Source organism: Pseudophryne corroboree, chromosome 11 (assembly GCF_028390025.1).
Source record: "Pseudophryne corroboree isolate aPseCor3 chromosome 11, aPseCor3.hap2, whole genome shotgun sequence".
Lineage (NCBI taxonomy): Eukaryota > Metazoa > Chordata > Amphibia > Anura > Myobatrachidae > Pseudophryne > Pseudophryne corroboree.
The window spans coordinates 31851299-31871920 of record NC_086454.1 but is presented as its reverse complement, the minus strand read 5'-3'; positions in this window follow the sequence as shown (position 1 = coordinate 31871920).

Genomic DNA, 20622 nt, shown 5'->3' with positions numbered 1-20622 from the left:
TGAGAGGTAATAGGTAATCAGCTCCACCTGTGGTGATCTCCTGTGTGAGGCTGAATTCAGTAATCTAAAAGCAAGCATCCTGTGTTTTGCAGAAGTCCAGGCTTCAGTGTTCTCTTGGCCTGCTAGGCCTCATTCTACATCACAGCCTTGGCTAGAGTAGTCACATGACAGTGACATCACCTAATCCTGCCCACCAATCATCAAGGACCAGGAAGTATAAATCAGGAGGCTGAGTTGGAATCTGGGCCAGTTCCTTGTGTCACATACAGCTTTGTGTGGGTCTTAAGCTGAGTTCCCTAAAGGTAACCTTTGTACCTAAGTTCCTGTGGAAACTCTGTTCCCTTGTTACCGTTTGGTTTATTTGTGTGTTGCCATTTGATTTCACCATTTCCCTGAGTCTCAATGTAAAGGTACAGCTGCAATGTTTCGTCTTAAAGGCACAGTACTGAATTCCGTGTTCTCCACTGAAAACCACAGCTGTCGTGTTTCAGTTTTACTACTGTTGTAGTTGGGATCTCCAGGGCTCAGTACCTCGTGCCTCAGCATCTCCGTGCTTCCAGCATCTCTGTGCCTCAGTACCTCCGTGCCTCAGCACCTCCGTGCTTCCAGCACCTCAGCATCTCCGTGACTCAGCATCTCCGTGACTCAGCATCTCCGTGACTCAGCATCTCCGTGCCTCAGCACCTCAGTGCCTCAGCATCTCCGTGCCTCAGTGCCTCAGCACCTCCGTGCTTCCAGCACCTCCGTGCATCAGTACCTCCGTACCTCCGTGCCTCAGTACCTCCGTGCCTCAGTACCTCCGTGCCTCAGTACCTCCGTGCTTCCAGCACCTCCGTGCCACAGCACCTCCGTGCCTCAGTACCTCCGTGACTCAGCATCTCCGTGCCTTAGCACCTCAGTGCCTCAGCATCTCCGTGCCTCAGTGCCTCAGTACCCCCGTGCTTCCAGCACCTCCGTGCCACAGCACCTCCGTGCCTCAGTACCTCCATGCCACAGCATCTCCGTGCTTCCAGCACCCCTACGCACCCCAGTGTCTCTACGCACCCCAGTGTCTCTACGCACCTCAGTGTCTCTACGCACCTCAGTGTCTCTACGCACCTCAGTGTCTCTACGCACCTCAGTGTCTCTACGCACCTCAGTGTCTCTACGCACCTCAGTGTCTCCAAGCACCTCAGTGTCTCCAAGCACCTCAGTGTCCCCAAGCACCTCAGTGTCCGCAAGGACCTCAGTGTCTCCAAGCACCCCGTGCCCTTTAGCACAATTATACCTGGTATTCTTCACTGATTCATCAGTGCCTTTCCAGTTCTGTCTTTCAGGAGACCTTCAGCATGCCTCCTGTCTGCCGACCTAATCCTGCATGAGGAGAACCTAGATTCGGCCATCTCTGCTGCGGTTCCTCTTCCCAGTCACCGGAGGAAACCCAGAGTCCACAGCATTTCCAAACCAGGTCAGTGGTAGTATTCACATAATCCTCCAGTCGCCCGCACAGACTTCACTACACCGGGTTCACAAAAACCTCAGTCATGACAGTAGGAACTGGCCACATGGACCCGGCCGAAAGTGTTAGTCTGACGCATGACCTCCTAAGCAATATTGCAGGACGCTTGGAAGGTCTGGAGTCGACTCAGCATCGATTGGCACAGTGTCTGCAGCGGAATTCGTCCTCCAGAGATTCTATGACCTTCTGCTCTAAGACTCCTGACCAACTGCAGATTTTCTACCAGATGTTACTACAGTTACAAGAACTTTTGCCTAGTATTCTCTCTGTGATGCCTGATCTCCTCAGGAATACTACCAACGTTGTTGATCCTGTTTTGTCCCATCCAGTTAATAGAGTCTCTTCCTATGCGCAAGGGAAAGTTTTTCATCAGAGCTATCCACGGCCCAAGCTCTCTGAAGCTGAACGTCAGCGGCGTAAGGAGCTACATCTCTGTCTTTACTGTGGAAATTCTGGTCATTTTGTTAAAGACTGCATTCTTCGCAAGCCAGGTAATAGTGACAAATCTCAGTATCATAGTGCTCATGTCTACAAGTCATCCACAGTATCCGATCCTTCTGCTGCTGACGGGGGTATCAAGAAGGCTACTCTTCTGAGAGAGACTCAAATTTATGACTGGGGTCCGGTGGTTAAAAGACCTTATCCCAAGTTGGGTGTCCAGAGAAGAATGTTCAAGCCATTTACAGTCACAGAGGAGTCCGTGTCCACAGCCCCAGGAGGGGCGTCTTCAGAGCGTCCAGCCCCAGGAGGGGCGTTTTCAGAGCGTCCAGCCCCAGGAGAGGCGTCTTCAGAGCGTCCAGCCCCAGGAGGGGCGTCTTCAGAGCGTCCAGCCCCAGGAGGGGCGTCTTCAGAGCGTCCAGCCCCAGGAGGGGCGTCTTCAGAGCGTCCAGCCCCAGGAGGGGCGTCTTCAGAGCGTCCAGCCCCAGGAGGGGCGTCTTCAGAGCGTCCAGCCCCAGAGAGTCTTCAGAGTGCTGCCCAGCCAGAGATTCTACAGAGTGCTGCCCAGCCAGAGATTCTACAGAGTGCTGCCCAGCCAGAGAGTCTACAGAGTGCTGCCCAGCCAGAGAGTCTACAGAGTGCTGCCCAGCCAGAGAGTCTACAGAGTGCTGCCCAGCCAGAGAGTCTACAGAGTGCTGCCCAGCCAGAGAGTCTACAGAGTGCTGCCCAGCCAGAGAGTCTACAGAGTGCTGCCCAGCCAGAGAGTCTACAGAGTGCTGCCCAGCCAGAGAGTCTACAGAGTGCTGCCCAGCCAGAGAGTCTACAGAGTGCTGCCCAGCCAGAGAGTCTACAGAGTGCTGCCCAGCCCCGTGAAGTGGGGGCTCTTGCCTCAGCCCAGCCCCGTGAAGAGGGGGCTCTTGCCTCAGCCCAGCCCCGTGAAGAGGGGGCTCTTGCCTCAGCCCAGCCCCGTGAAGTGGGGGCTCTTGCCTCAGCCCAGCCCTGTGAAGAAAGGGCTCAGCCCGTCCCGGTTCCAGCCGGTCCAGCAATACTCCAGGCCCTGCCTGGTCAGTCCGTCCCGGTTCCAGACGGTCCAGCAATATTCCAGGCCCTGCCTGGTCAGTCCGTCCCGGTTCCAGCCGGTCCAGCAATACTCCAGGCCCAGCCTGGTCAGTCCGTCCCGGTTCCAGCCGGTCCAGCAATACTCCAGGCTCCGCCTGGTCAGTCCGTCCCGGTTCCAGCCGGTCCAGCAATACTCCAGGCTCCGCCTGGTCAGTCCGTCCCGGTTCCAGCCGGTCCAGCAATACTCCAGGCTCCGCCTGGTCAGTCCGTCCCGGTTCCAGCCGGTTCAGCAATACTCCAGGACCAGCCTGGTCCGTCTCCTTTGGCTCCAGCCAATCCAAGTATCCTCGGATCCAATCCAGTCCTACTCGTCCAGCCAAAGCTTTCTTCAGTTTCATCCTCTAAGCTTTCGTCTGATGGTTTTCCACCTATTTACTTTGATGGAGATTTATTGCAATATGCCGCTCTGGTTGAACAATTTCTCTCTCGGATGGAGTCTGATCCTTCAGGTGCAGTAACTCTTTCCAACGTTACTCGATATCTGTTCCTGGCATTCAGAGGAAGAGCTTTGGAGTGGGCCAACATGCTCTTTGAGAGTAATGATCCTGTGTTCCATGACTTACAGACTTTCAGTAACGCTGTAGTTAAAGAATTTAGTCCTAAACCTTTGGAATCTGCATCAACGAAGGTCCTAAATTCTTCTGTATGAATTTCTCAAGTTCCTCTAAGATTCAAGATGGGTGTCCGGAGTCCACCCTTGAAGAGGGGGATACTGTCACAATCCTGACTGTAGGTTTTATATTTGGTGACTTACCCCTGCCATCTGTCCTGGATCCTGTGTCTTTTCACTCACGGAGTTAAACAGCTTGTCAGTTTTCCTGAGTTCTCTGCCTGAGAGGTAATAGGTAATCAGCTCCACCTGTGGTGATCTCCTGTGTGAGGCTGAATTCAGTAATCTAAAAGCAAGCATCCTGTGTTTTGCAGAAGTCCAGGCTTCAGTGTTCTCTTGGCCTGCTAGGCCTCATTCTACATCACAGCCTTGGCTAGAGTAGTCACATGACAGTGACATCACCTAATCCTGCCCACCAATCATCAAGGACCAGGAAGTATAAATCAGGAGGCTGAGTTGGAATCTGGGCCAGTTCCTTGTGTCACATACAGCTTTGTGTGGGTCTTAAGCTGAGCTCCCTAAAGGTAACCTTTGTACCTAAGTTCCTGTGGAAACTCTGTTCCCTTGTTACCGTTTGGTTTATTTGTGTGTTGCCATTTGATTTCACCATTTCCCTGAGTCTCAATGTAAAGGTACAGCTGCAATGTTTCGTCTTAAAGGCACAGTACTGAATTCCGTGTTCTCCACTGAAAACCACAGCTGTCGTGTTTCAGTTTTACTACTGTTGTAGTTGGGATCTCCAGGGCTCAGTACCTCGTGCCTCAGCATCTCCGTGCTTCCAGCATCTCTGTGCCTCAGTACCTCCGTGCCTCAGCACCTCCGTGCTTCCAGCACCTCAGTATCTCCGTGACTCAGCATCTCCGTGCCTCAGCACCTCAGTGCCTCAGCATCTCCGTGCCTCAGTGCCTCAGCACCTCCGTGCTTCCAGCACCTCCGTGCATCAGTACCTCCGTACCTCCGTGCCTCAGTACCTCCGTACCTCCGTGCCTCAGTACCTCCGTGCCTCAGTACCTCCGTGCTTCCAGCACCTCCGTGCCACAGCACCTCCGTGCCTCAGTACCTCCGTGACTCAGCATCTCCGTGCCTTAGCACCTCAGTGCCTCAGCATCTCCGTGCCTCAGTGCCTCAGTACCCCCGTGCTTCCAGCACCTCCGTGCCACAGCACCTCCGTGCCACAGCACCTCCGTGCCTCAGTACCTCCATGCCACAGCATCTCCGTGCTTCCAGCACCCCTACGCACCCCAGTGTCTCTACGCACCTCAGTGTCTCCAAGCACCTCAGTGTCTCCAAGCACCTCAGTGTCTCCAAGCACCTCAGTGTCCGCAAGGACCTCAGTGTCCGCAAGGACCTCAGTGTCCGCAAGGACCTCAGTGTCCGCAAGGACCTCAGTGTCTCCAAGCACCCCGTGCCCTTTAGCACAATTATTGGAGATGAGCGCCTGAAATTTTTCGGGTTTTGTGTTTTGGTTTTGGGTTCGGTTCCGCGGCCGTGTTTTGGGTTCGAACGCGTTTTGGCAAAACCTCACCGAATTATTTTTGTCGGATTCGGGTGTGTTTTGGATTCGGGTGTTTTTTTCCAAAAACACTAAAAAACAGCTTAAATCATAGAATTTGGGGGTCATTTTGATCCCAAAGTATTATTAACCTCAAAAACCATAATTTACACTCATTTTCAGTCTATTCTGAATACCTCACACCTCACAATATTATTTTTAGTCCTAAAATTTGCACCGAGGTCGCTGTGTGAGTAAGATAAGCGACCCTAGTGGCCGACACAAACACCGGGCCCATCTAGAAGTGGCACTGCAGTGTCACGCAGGATGTCCCTTCCAAAAAACCCTCCCCAAACAGCACATGACGCAAAGAAAAAAAGAGGCGCAATGAGGTAGCTGTGTGAGTAAGATTAGCGACCCTAGTGGCCGACACAAACACCGGGCCCATCTAGGAGTGGCACTGCAGTGTCACGCAGGATGGCCCTTCCAAAAAACCCTCCCCAAACAGCACATGACGCAAAGAAAAAAAGAGGCGCAATGAGGTAGCTGACTGTGTGAGTAAGATTAGCGACCCTAGTGGCCGACACAAACACCGGGCACATCTAGGAGTGGCACTGCAGTGTCACGCAGGATGTCCCTTCCAAAAAACCCTCCCCAAACAGCACATGACGCAAAGAAAAAAAGAGGCGCAATGAGGTAGCTGTGTGAGTAAGATTAGCGACCCTAGTGGCCGACACAAACACCGGGCACATCTAGGAGTGGCACTGCAGTGTCACGCAGGATGTCCCTTCCAAAAAACCCTCCCCAAACAGCACATGACGCAAAGAAAAAAAGAGGCGCAATGAGGTAGCTGTGTGAGTAAGATTAGCGACCCTAGTGGCCGACACAAACACCGGGCCCATCTAGGAGTGGCACTGCAGTGTCACGCAGGATGTCCCTTCCAAAAAACCCTCCCCAATCAGCACATGATGCAAAGAAAAAGAAAAGAAAAAAGAGGTGCAAGATGGAATTATCCTTGGGCCCTCCCACCCACCCTTATGTTGTATAAACAAAACAGGACATGCACACTTTAACCAACCCATCATTTCAGTGACAGGGTCTGCCACACGACTGTGACTGATATGACGGGTTGGTTTGGACCCCCCCCAAAAAAGAAGCAATTAATCTCTCCTTGCACAAACTGGCTCTACAGAGGCAAGATGTCCACCTCATCTTCACCCTCCGATATATCACCGTGTACATCCCCCTCCTCACAGATTATCAATTCGTCCCCACTGGAATCCACCATCTCAGCTCCCTGTGTACTTTGTGGAGGCAATTGCTGCTGGTCAATGTCTCCGCGGAGGAATTGATTATAATTCATTTTAATGAACATCATCTTCTCCACATTTTCTGGATGTAACCTCGTACGCCGATTGCTGACAAGGTGAGCGGCGGCACTAAACACTCTTTCGGAGTACACACTTGTGGGAGGGCAACTTAGGTAGAATAAAGCCAGTTTGTGCAAGGGCCTCCAAATTGCCTCTTTTTCCTGCCAGTATAAGTACGGACTGTGTGACGTGCCTACTTGGATGCGGTCACTCATATAATCCTCCACCATTCTATCAATGTTGAGAGAATCATATGCAGTGACAGTAGACGACATGTCCGTAATCGTTGTCAGGTCCTTCAGTCCGGACCAGATGTCAGCATCAGCAGTCGCTCCAGACTGCCCTGCATCACCGCCAGCGGGTGGGCTCGGAATTCTGAGCCTTTTCCTCGCACCCCCAGTTGCGGGAGAATGTGAAGGAGGAGATGTTGACAGGTCGCGTTCCGCTTGACTTGACAATTTTGTCACCAGCAGGTCTTTCAACCCCAGCAGACCTGTGTCTGCCGGAAAGAGAGATCCAAGGTAGGCTTTAAATCTAGGATCGAGCACGGTGGCCAAAATGTAGTGCTCTGATTTCAACAGATTGACCACCCGTGAATCCTTGTTAAGCGAATTAAGGGCTGCATCCACAAGTCCCACATGCCTAGCGGAATCGCTCCGTGTTAGCTCCTTCTTCAATGCCTCCAGCTTCTTCTGCAAAAGCCTGATGAGGGGAATGACCTGACTCAGGCTGGCAGTGTCTGAACTGACTTCACGTGTGGCAAGTTCAAAGGGCATCAGAACCTTGCACAACGTTGAAATCATTCTCCACTGCACTTGAGACAGGTGCATTCCATCTCCTATATCGTGCTCAATTGTATAGGCTTGAATGGCCTTTTGCTGCTCCTCCAACCTCTGAAGCATATAGAGGGTTGAATTCCACCTCGTTACCACTTCTTGCTTCAGATGATGGCAGGGCAGGTTCAGTAGTTTTTGGTGGTGCTCCAGTCTTCTGTACGTGGTGCCTGTACGCCGAAAGTGTCCCGCAATTTTTCTGGCCACCGACAGCATCTCTTGCACGCCCCTGTCGTTTTTTAAAAAATTCTGCACCACCAAATTCAAGGTATGTGCAAAACATGGGACGTGCTGGAATTTGCCCATATTTAATGCACACACAATATTGCTGGCGTTGTCCGATGCCACAAATCCACAGGAGAGTCCAATTGGGGTAAGCCATTCCGCGATGATCTTCCTCAGTTGCCGTAAGAGGTTTTCAGCTGTGTGCGTATTCTTGAAAGCGGTGATACAAAGCGTAGCCTGCCTAGGAAAGAGTTGGCGTTTGCGAGATCCTGCTACTGGTGCCGCCGCTGCTGTTCTTGCGGCGGGAGTCCATACATCTACCCAGTGGGCTGTCACAGTCATATAGTCCTGACCCTGCCCTGCTCCACTTGTCCACATGTCCGTGGTTAAGTGGACATTGGGTACAACTGCATTTTTTAGGACACTGGTGAGTCTTTTTCTGACGTCCGTGTACATTCTCGGTATCGCCTGCCTAGAGAAGTGGAACCTAGATGGTATTTGGTAACGGGGGCACACTGCCTCAATAAATTGTCTAGTTCCCTGTGAACTAACGGCGGATACCGGACGCACGTCTAACACCAACATAGTTGTCAAGGACTCAGTTATCCGCTTTGCAGTAGGATGACTGCTGTGATATTTCATCTTCCTCGCAAAGGACTGTTGAACAGTCAATTGCTTACTGGAAGTAGTACAAGTGGGCTTACGACTTCCCCTCTGGGATGACCATCGACTCCCAGCGGCAACAACAGCAGCGCCAGCAGCAGTAGGCGTTACACGCAAGGATGCATCGGAGGAATCCCAGGCAGGAGAGGACTCGTCAGACTTGCCAGTGACATGGCCTGCAGGACTATTGGCATTCCTGGGGAAGGAGGAAATTGACACTGAGGGAGTTGGTGGGGTGGTTTGCGTGAGCTTGGTTACAAGAGGAAGGGATTTACTGGTCAGTGGACTGCTTCCGCTGTCACCCAAAGTTTTTGAACTTGTCACTGACTTATTATGAATGCGCTGCAGGTGACGTATAAGGGAGGATGTTCCGAGGTGGTTAACGTCCTTACCCCTACTTATTACAGCTTGACAAAGGGAACACACGGCTTGACACCTGTTGTCCGCATTTCTGGTGAAATACCTCCACACCGAAGAGCTGATTTTTTTGGTATTTTCACCTGGCATGTCAACGGCCATATTCCTCCCACGGACAACAGGTGTCTCCCCGGGTGCCTGACTTAAACAAACCACCTCACCATCAGAATCCTCCTGGTCAATTTCCTCCCCAGCGCCAGCAACACCCATATCCTCCTCATCCTGGTGTACTTCAACACTGACATCTTCAATCTGACTATCAGGAACTGGACTGCGGGTGCTCCTTCCAGCACTTGCAGGGGGCGTGCAAATGGTGGAAGGCGCCTTTTACCTTCACGTCCAGTGTTGGGAAGGTCAGGCATCGCAACCGACACAATTGGACTCTCCTTGTGGATTTGGGATTTCAAAGAACGCACAGTTCTTTGCGGTGCTTTTGCCAGCTTGAGTCTTTTCAGTTTTCTAGCGAGAGGCTGAGTGCTTCCATCCTCATGTGAAGCTGAACCACTAGCCATGAACATAGGCCAGGGCCTCAGCCGTTCCTTGCCACTCCGTGTGGTAAATGGCATATTGGCAAGTTTACGCTTCTCCTCCGACAATTTTATTTTAGGTTTTGGAGTCCTTTTTTTTCTGATATTTGGTGTTTTGGATTTGACATGCTCTGTACTATGACATTGGGCATCGGCCTTGGCAGACGACGTTGCTGGCATTTCATCGTCTCGGCCATGACTAGTGGCAGCAGCTTCAGCACGAGGTGGAAGTGGATCTTGATCTTTCCCTAATTTTGGAACCTCAACTTTTTTGTTCTCCATATTTTATAGGCAGAACTAAAAGGCACCTCAGGTAAACAATGGAGATGGATGGATTGGATACTAGTATACAATTATGGACGGACTGCCACGGTTAGGTGGTATAAAAAAACCACGGTTAGGTGGTATATAATACAATTATGGATGGACGGACTGCCTGCCGAGTGCCGACACAGAGGTAGCCACAGCCGTGAACTACCGCACTGTACACTGGTTGATAAAGAGATAGTAGTATACTCGTAACAACTAGTATGACGACGGTATAAAGAATGAAAAAAAAACCACGGTTAGGTGGTATATATTATAATACAATTATGGTTGGACGGACTGCCTGCCGAGTGCCGACACAGAGGTAGCCACAGCCGTGAACTACCGCACTGTACACTGGTTGATAAAGAGATAGTAGTATACTCGTAACAACTAGTATGACGACGGTATAAAGAATGAAAAAAAAACCACGGTTAGGTGGTATATATTATAATACAATTATGGTTGGACGGACTGCCTGCCGAGTGCCGACACAGAGGTAGCCACAGCCGTGAACTACCGCACTGTACACTGGTTGATAAAGAGATAGTAGTATACTCGTAACAACTAGTATGACGACGGTATAAAGAATGAAAAAAAAACCACGGTTAGGTGGTATATATTATAATACAATTATGGATGGACGGACTGCCTGCCGAGTGCCGACACAGAGGTAGCCACAGCCGTGAACTACCGCACTGTACACTGGTTGATAAAGAGATAGTAGTATACTCGTAACAACTAGTATGACGACGGTATAAAGAATGAAAAAAAAAACACGGTTAGGTGGTATATATTATAATACAATTATGGTTGGACGGACTGCCTGCCGAGTGCCGACACAGAGGTAGCCACAGCCGTGAACTACCGCACTGTACACTGGTTGATAAAGAGATAGTAGTATACTCGTAACAACTAGTATGACGACGGTATAAAGAATGAAAAAAAAACCACGGTTAGGTGGTATATAATACAATTATGGTTGGACGGACTGCCTGCCGAGTGCCGACACAGAGGTAGCCACAGCCGCGAACTACCGCACTGTACACTGGTTGATAAAGAGATAGTAGTATACTCGTAACAACTAGTATGACGACGGTATAAAGAATGAAAAAAAAACCACGGTTAGGTGGTATATATTATAATACAATTATGGTTGGACGGACTGCCTGCCGAGTGCCGACACAGAGGTAGCCACAGCCGTGAACTACCGCACTGTACACTGGTTGATAAAGAGATAGTAGTATACTCGTAACAACTAGTATGACGACGGTATAAAGAATGAAAAAAAAACCACGGTTAGGTGGTATATAATACAATTATGGTTGGACGGACTGCCTGCCGAGTGCCGACACAGAGGTAGCCACAGCCGTGAACTACCGCACTGTACACTGGTTGATAAAGAGATAGTAGTATACTCGTAACAACTAGTATGACGACGGTATAAAGAATGAAAAAAAAACCACGGTTAGGTGGTATATATTATAATACAATTATGGTTGGACGGACTGCCTGCCGAGTGCCGACACAGAGGTAGCCACAGCCGTGAACTACCGCACTGTACACTGGTTGATAAAGAGATAGTAGTATACTCGTAACAACTAGTATGACGACGGTATAAAGAATGAAAAAAAAACCACGGTTAGGTGGTATATATTATAATACAATTATGGATGGACGGACTGCCTGCCGAGTGCCGACACAGAGGTAGCCACAGCCGTGAACTACCGCACTGTACACTGGTTGATAAAGAGATAGTAGTATACTCGTAACAACTAGTATGACGACGGTATAAAGAATGAAAAAAAAACCACGGTTAGGTGGTATATATTATAATACAATTATGGTTGGACGGACTGCCTGCCGAGTGCCGACACAGAGGTAGCCACAGCCGTGAACTACCGCACTGTACACTGGTTGATAAAGAGATAGTAGTATACTCGTAACAACTAGTATGACGACGGTATAAAGAATGAAAAAAAAAACCACGGTTAGGTGGTATATATTATAATACAATTATGGATGGACGGACTGCCTGCCGAGTGCCGACACAGAGGTAGCCACAGCCGTGAACTACCGCACTGTACTGTGTCTGCTGCTAATATAGACTGGTTGATAAAGAGATAGTATACAATACTACTAATATACTGGTGGTCAGGCACTGGTCACCACTAGTCACACTGGCAGTGGCACTCCTGCAGCAAAAGTGTGCACTGTTTAATTTTAATATAATATTATTTATCATGTACTCCTGGCTCCTGCTATAACAACCTGCAGTGCTCCCCAGTCTCCCCCACAATTATAAGCTTTATATACAATACATTGATGTGCAGCACACTGGGCTGAGCAGTGCACACAGACTGAGTCACTGTGTGACTGTGTATCGTTTTTTTCAGGCAGAGAACGGATATATTAAATAAAACAAACAACTGCACTGTCTCTGGTGGTCACTGGTCACTGTGGTCGTCAGTCACTAAACTCTGTCTGCACTCTCTTCTAAACTACAGTATCACAGCAATCTCTCTCTCTCTCTCTCTTCTAAATCTAATCTAAATGGAGAGGACGCCAGCCACGTCCTCTCCCTATCAATCTCAATGCACGTGTGAAAATGGCGGCGACGCGCGGCTCCTTATATAGAATCCGAGTCTCGCGAGAATCCGACAGCGTCATGATGACGTTCGGGCGCGCTCGGGTTAACCGAGCAAGGCGGGAAGATCCGAGTCGCTCGGACCCGTGAAAAAAAAAGTGAAGTTCGTGCGGGTTCGGATTCAAAGAAACCGAACCCGCTCATCTCTAACAATTATACCTGGTATTCTTCACTGATTCATCAGTGCCTTTCCAGTTCTGTCTTTCAGGAGACCTTCAGCATGCCTCCTGTCTGCCGACCTAATCCTGCATGAGGAGAACCTAGATTCGGCCATCTCTGCTGCGGTTCCTCTTCCCAGTCACCGGAGGAAACCCAGAGTCCACAGCATTTCCAAACCAGGTCAGTGGTAGTATTCACATAATCCTCCAGTCGCCCGCACAGACTTCACTACACCGGGTTCACAAAAACCTCAGTCATGACAATCTAATTCTAACTGTACAATTTAATAACCACAATATATAATTTACTAGAAATGTAATTTTCAAAATTATTGCACAAAATAGTTTATTCATTCTGTATTTGGATGCAAATTTCCATCTTCTGATGCTGCCGCCGTGTGTCCCCGTAGGGATGGCGCTGTCACTATGCTCTTACATCTCTCCTCTATCTGTGTGAGCTCTCCAGTCCCTGCCGCAGAGAGGCGTCCCCGTACCCTGATAATTCATACACAGGATTCCAGTTTTATTCCCAGTGCTTTGGTATACTGTAAAAGTTTACAAGATAAACAGAACCTCGGAGAAGGGTTAGAAGCTTCTCTCCATTTCTTGAATTAGTAGGAGATAATTATAAACATCTTATAACAAAAGGGAATATAAACACAAGAGGTGATAGGTGACTTGTTATTTATTGCATGGTATGCCGAAAGAACTTTGAGGAGTTGCTGATGAGTGCTGTGAGATGGGCTTAAGATTTTGGTACTTTGGGCCCCGTTTACCAAATATGTGGATGTGAACAAATTTTTTTGTTTGTTAGTAAAGTGAAAATTAAAATTATCTCATGAATTTAGACAGAAGCTCTTGCTGGGACACGGGCTCAGATAACAGCCCGTCGCAGCAAAGAACTATCACTTTCCTTCCAGGGATTGCTATCAGCCGTGGCGCGGCTTGTGGAGGAGGCAGGTCCCGGCTGTTGCCTAGCGACCGGGATGCTGCACTTCCTCCGCCAGCCGGCGCTTCTGGGTTCCGCCCCGCGCCTAGCAACGCTAACGCATATGGGACTGGGAGCCGCTGAGTGCCTAGCAACCGGGACGCTAGACGCAGGCAGCGTTCCCGGTTGCTGGTCAACTAGTCTAGCTGTGTCTTGTGGACGTGCAGCAGCACATCTGCACATCCTTTCATTTATCTCTAAATACTGGGTTCTGATTGGTGCAGCACCATTTATATTCCCTTCCTGGCCTCTCCCAAATCGCTGGTGATAGTTCCTGCTTCAGTGTGAACCTGTCAGCTCATAAGAGATCATGTCTGCCTGTGTTATACCCGTGATCCGGAGACCTTGCCTGCTGATTGCCTGATCAGATCCAGGTAGCCTTGTATTCAGGTTTTTGTGGAATTTCCACACAGACACTGCTTTGCCTGCATTTCTTTATTATATACATCCTGTGCATTGTTGCATGTAATTCCAGTCTGGTTGCTTATAACATCTTTGAGCATTGTTGCTTCCATATTTATTAAGTTGCTTATTACTAGTGATGTGCACCGGACATTTTTCGGGTTTTGTGTTTTGGTTTTGGATTCGGTTCCGCGGCCGTGTTTTGGATTCGGACGCGTTTTGGCAAAACCTCCCTGAAAACTTTTTGTCGGATTCGGGTGTGTTTTGGATTCGGGTGTTTTTTTTACAAAAAAACCTCAAAAACAGCTTAAATCATAGAATTTGGGGGTCATTTTGATCCCATAGTATTATTAACCTCAATAACCATAATTTACACTCATTTTCAGTCTATTCTGAACACCTCACACCTCACAATATTATTTTTAGTCTTAAAATTTGCACCGAGGTCGCTGGATGGCTAAGCTAAGCGACCCAAGTGGCCGACACAAACACCTGGCCCATCTAGGAGTGGCACTGCAGTGTCAGGCAGGATGGCACTTCAAAAAAATTGTCCCCAAACAGCACATGATGCAAAGAAAAAAAGAGGCGCACCAAGGTCGCTGTGTAACTAAGCTAAGCGACACAAGTGGCCGACACAAACACCTGGCCCATCTAGGAGTGGCACTGCGGTGTCAGGCAGGATGGCACTTCAAAAAAATTGTCCCCAAACAGCACATGATGCAAAGAAAAAAAGAGGCGCACCAAGGTCGCTGTGTGACTAAGCTAAGCGACACAAGTGGCCGACACAAACACCTGGCCCATCTAGGAGTGGCACTGCAGTGTCAGACAGGATGGCACTTCAAAAAAATTGTCCCCAAACAGCACATGATGCAAAGAAAAATGAAAGAAAAAAGAGGTGCAAGATGGAATTGTCCTTGGGCCCTCCCACCCACCCTTATGTTGTATAAACAGGACATGCACACTTTAACGAACCCATCATTTCAGTGACAGGGTCTGCCACACGACTGTGACTGAAATGACTGGTTGGTTTGGGCCCCCACCAAAAAAGAAGCAATCAATCTCTACTTGCACAAACTGGCTCTACAGAGGCAAGATGTCCACCTCCTCCACATCCTCCGATTCCTCGCCCCTTTCACTGTGTACATCCCCCTCCTCACAGATTATTAATTCGTCCAGCCACGTCCTCTCCCTAACATTTCCAATGCACGAGTGAAAATGGTGGCGACGCGCGGCTGCTTATATAGAAACCGAATCTCGCGAGAATCCGACAGCGGGATGATGACGTTCGGGCGCGCTCGGGTTAACCGAGCCATACGGGAGAATCCGAGTATGCCTCGGACCCGTGTAAAATGGGTGAAGTTCGGGGGGGTTCGGTTTCCGAGGAACCGAAACCGCTCATCACTACTAAATACATCTTATGCATTGTTGCAGTCATAATCATTCGTATATTCAATGTCATTGCTTTCAACACTTTGGGCCTAATTCAGACCTGATCGCTGCTGTGTGTTTTCACACAGCAGCCAAGTAGGTCTGAACTGCGCGTGCGCTGGCGCAAGAGCTACTCCTAAAGTACAAAAGCATCGCCGCTGTGTGATGCTTTTTTTCTTGTGCGGGGTCTGAATTAGGCCCTTTGTGCATTGTTATACATACATTTTGTTTATGTTAAGAACACACTCCTCAGTCTGTGCCTTAGCATAGTAGTAAGGTTGTGTCAGGTGAACGTCTCACCGTACTGCATTTACCCCTGCCCAGCCTCCGAGAGTCGCCTTGTATATACAGAAAACCTGGGGGCATCTGAGTACGGGGAGGACCTAATTCACCCTGGAAAGGCGGCTGCTATAGGCAAAGTCTTTGGCTGCAGGAGACTAAAAGACTGCTGGGCAGTGGGTAACTGCATGAGCGTCACAAGGCACCACCTATTAACCTACGAAACTGAGTGTAACCATAACAGGTATGGCACTGATGCGCATGTGTGGCTGCCCGCCTGCGTCATCCGGGGCCCGCAAAAAGGGAAAAATTTGCGAAGCAGCTGCCCATAGACTACTATAGGCTAACACCATCTTCAGATGGCATCAGTGGTATGTGCCAAGATCTAGAGCACTTTGCGTTCTGGAGTGTGATGAATCTTACAGCCAGGCTGTGCCTGTCTCAGCTCAGTTATGGTCCTAATAGCACAGAGATTGGAATGGTCTCTTCCACCAGTGAAGGCTATGCCGGATCTCCCAAAATATGCCTTCTCATTCTGCAGGACACAGGCCAGAGACATTGACCTCTCCAGCTGTAAGTCCGGACACAAAACAGACTTCATCTCTTCCTGCTCTTAGCAAGCTGCAAGCCTCTATACAGCACTGGTATTAATACGATTTCTTATCTTTTACAGTCCAGGCAGGCAGGCAATGCTTCATATAAAAACGAATGCACCTGTCCATCTTGTGAGTGAGGAGGAATCAATGAAACACAGGCCAGCTACACCCAGCCGTTCCTGGGGCCTGTCTCATCAAGTGCAACAATCTGGCCTTCATTAATAGCCGCTAAGGAAGTCTGGGACAGATGTATTAAGCCTGGAGAAGTGATAAAGCAGTGATAAGTGGAAGGTGATAACGCAACAGCCAATCACATTCAAACTGTCAATTTACATATTGGAGCTGATTGGCTGGTGCGTTATCACCTTGCACTTAGCACTGCTTTATCATTTCTCCGGGGTTAATACATCTGACTGTCTATGCACTAAGCCTTGGAAAAAGATAAAGTGGACGGAGATAAAGTACCAGCCAATCAGCTCCTAACTGCCATGCCACAGGCTTGGTTTGAAAAATGACAGGAGCTGGTTGGCTGGTACTTTACCTCTGTCCTCTTTATCTCTCTAAAAGGCAGTACATAAATCCCACAGACACTTTGGAGGGAATTCAATTGGCAGCGAGGTAAAAAACCTCACTTACCTGGTGGCCAATCTTGGATTACCGTGGATATGCACGTCTCCGATACCCGCGGTATCCAATAAAAAAATAAAGATACTCACCTCGCCGGTGCTCTCCAGGGGCCGCTGGGAGGCACAATGGCTACTGGGAGATGTCGTTTTCCAGTGGCTGTTTCCAGGGGGTCAGACACACACACACACGGAGGGGAGGATCACACACACTCATACTACCAAACCTTCTACAGGGGTGGTTTCATGAGACCAGGGCCGGCTCTACCATTAGGCAGCTTTAGGCGGCAGCCTAGGGGCATCGGCCACTGGAGGGCACCACTGAATTCATCTAGCAAAAAACTGAAGTATGTCTCTGCATGTGGGTCAGTAATGAATTTACAGATGGGGGGTGGAACACAACTATGAGCATACAAATATATGATGCCGGAATCCCGGGTATCCTGACTGTTAGTGTGTCAGGGAGGGTTAGGCTGCGGGGAGAGAAGATTAGGGTAAGGTTAATTCATTTCATTCAAAATGTTGGTATTATGGTGGTCAGTATGACACTGGCATCCCGTACCCATCCCCAATTAAATATGCCCACCAGACCACATATACACTATTATACAGTACATACAGAATACATGGCACTCAGGGACTTTTAAAGTAAAGAATATTGTGAACAAAGTCACAGAAGTTTGTGACTTTATTTACAATGTACTTTAACATTTTCCTTGAGTGCTATGCCTTTTCTCTGTGTATATATATAATGATGCAATTCATCTGAGCCCACCTAGTGGTCACCTGCATCTCCCCTCCAGGAGCTGGTGGGGGTGATGGTGGAGGTGATGGGGGGGTTGAAGGCTAGGGGGTGCTAGACCAGTGGTCAGGAGACCGACGGTCACATGACCTCCACCAATATCCCGCCCCCTCAGTATCCCGACGGACGGCATGCCAACCAACAGGGACTATTTCCACTCGTGGGTGTCCACGACACCCATAGAGTGGGAATAGAACCACGAGCCCGCAAGGGGCTTGCTGCACCCCTTCCCCTGGGATCCCGGCGTCGGTATGCTGCTGGAATCCCAGCTATACCACATCCCTTCTACAGCAACCGGTGGGTGGCAAGAGGGAGGCTAAAGTAAGTTTAATTAATGAATCTCTAGTTATGAAAAACCTGAAAAATGGCTGCCTCCGGGTTTTGCAGGTGCCGGCTGTGATATAATGGTCTGATGTATAACATAGGAACATTCCAAAAACTGGTACTGTACATGAGGCCAGGTCCATGCCACCGGAGACACTTTGGGCCTGATTCTGATTAGGAAGTAAAGCAAAAAAACCAACAACCATATAAGTAACTATTCACCTGGGTAACACTATGCTGCACTGCAGGTGGGGCAGATGTAACATGTGCAGAGAGAGTTAGATTGGGGTGGGGTGTGTTCAAACTGAAATCTAAATTGCAGTGTAAAAATAAAGCCGTCTAACATGCGTTGGCTTCATGCAAAAGCAGCAAGTATTTACCCTGCACAGGAATAAATAAAAATATATTTGCTCCCGCTACATGGCAACATAGTTTGTTCCAGACACACAGTTACGCTTTACTTACAAACATGGATCAGGCCCTTTGTACACCGCGACACTCCTGCGGCTGCTTTTCCCTGTGGCGTCAGCGCCTGAAAGTGGAAGCTTATTCTACCCACTCTAGTAGCGTCCGCAGGTGCAGAGGTCATCATTATTAGAGGTATTGGGGATCAGTCCGAGTTGATCGCTCGCTCGCTAGTTTTAGCAGCCATGCAAACGCTATGCCGCTGCCCACTGGGGAGTGTATTTTAGCTTAGCAGAAGTGCGATCGCTTGTGCAGCCGAGCTCTGCAAAAACAGTTTGTGCAGTTTCAGAGTAGCTCTGAACCTACTCAGCGCTTGCGATCACTTCAGCCTATTCGTGTCCGGATTTGACGTCATACACCCGCCCAGCGAACGCCCAGCCACGCCTGCGTTTTTTCAGACACGCCTGCGTTCGCGTTTTTGCAAACACTCCCTGAAAACGGTCAGTTGACACCTAGAAACGCCCCCTTTCCTGTCAATCTTCTTGCGGCCGTCAGTGCGACTGAAAACTTCGCTACAGCCGGTGCACAATCACAACGCGTGCGTGCGCGTTGCGGTGCATACGCATAAATTACGATTTTTAGCCTGATCGCTGCGCTGCGAACAACATCAGCTAGCGATCAACTCGGAATGACCCCCATTGTACCAGCATCACGCTAGGTGTAAGAGATCCGCGTCACCGTCAGGCATCCCTTCCCCGTACGTAGGTACCTCCCCGCTGCACTCCTATCAGAAACGGTATCCGGGCTTTAGGTCGACCACGCTTAGGTCGACAGTCATTAGATCGACCACAATTGGTCGACATGCTTTAGGTCGACACATGAAAATGTCGAGTGAGTTTTTCACCAATTTTTTTTTTTTTTAACTTTTTATAACTTTAGGGTCCACGTGGACTACGATTGGGAATAGTAAGCGGTGCCGAGTGCAGCGGTAGCGAAGCTAAGCAATTTGCCCGATGGGGATACGCGGGATTGCAAGGGGATACGGTGCACTAATTGGGGTTCCCGGTCACTTCACGAAGAAAACGACACTAAAAAAAACCCATGTCTGGTGTCTTTTTCCGTGTCTACCTATTTCAGACGTCGACCTAGTTACTGTCGACCCAATGAACCACACCTATTAGAAACCGCTCTGTGCGTCTTTATATTCAGCACCCAGACATGCCTAATGCATCTCCGCTCACAAGAGGTGTGCCAACGGAGCGGCAGGGTGATTCAGACACATGTGCAGTCGGCTCCAAACCATCTTCTTTCACAGACTCTGCATTAACCCCTGTGACCCTACCTCACATTTATTTTAGGGGTTTTGTTTTTCTATCTGACAGGCCATAAGTGATGCCTTACTATACTGTCCCAGATTATAGATAAGTCATGAGTATGTAAAACTGGTGATAACAAGGAAAGCAACAATAAAATCTTGTCATGCAACCCAAACTGCGTCCAAGCAAGATGTCAGATTATTTCCTTTCACAGTCCGCCAAGTAATGTTAGGGGTCACCCGTACAGATTTAGAAACCTCTCCGGTTATGGGACCTCTCTTTCCAACCCAGATGTTGTCTACTTGAAAGAATAAGAGACCCAATCATTTCAGCACATGGTAAAAATAAAATAAAAATTAAGAAACAGAAAAACGTTGACAGGAGTTGTCAGGAAAAGCACCCGGGGCTTATTCACATGAGTTTCTAGTACACAAATACTTTGTAGTTCCAGATAGTAGATGTATTTCAAATGTGATGTAACATTATGGGGTTGATTTATTAAAGTGCAAAAAAAACTTACAAAAAATAAAAAACGTTTATGGTTTCTGTTTTTTGTATTTGTTTAATTAAGCTTTTAGCATCATGGTACACAAAAGGCAATGAACAGTCATTGGCTTGGTTCCACTTTGCCCAATTTATTAATGGGGTTTTCCGCCAATGGTATCCCTATTACATGTACCCGCGCTCTGCCCGTTCTGGTCTGAGGATGGTGTTACTAGAATACATGTGATACAACAACGCTGTCTGTTCCACTGTACAAGAATCAAGCTTATCCACGCTCAGAATGACGCAGTGGTAAGATTATTCATTTATTACCAGTTAGTATAGCGCACACATATTCCGTGGTGCTTTAATATACTTTATATTAGGCCATTCACATCAGTCCCTGCCCCAGTGGAGCTTACAATCTATATTCCCTATCACATGTACACACAGACACTGACACGCTAGGGTTAATTTTGTTAGGAGTCAATTAACCTATCAGTATATTTTTGGATTGTGGGAGGAAACCGGAGTACCCGGAGGAAACTCACGCAAGCACGGGGAGAATATACAAACTCCACACAGTTATGGCCATGGTGGGAATTGAACCCAAGACCTCAGTGCTGTGAGGCAGTAATGCTAACCATTACACCATCCGTACTGCCCATAAAGA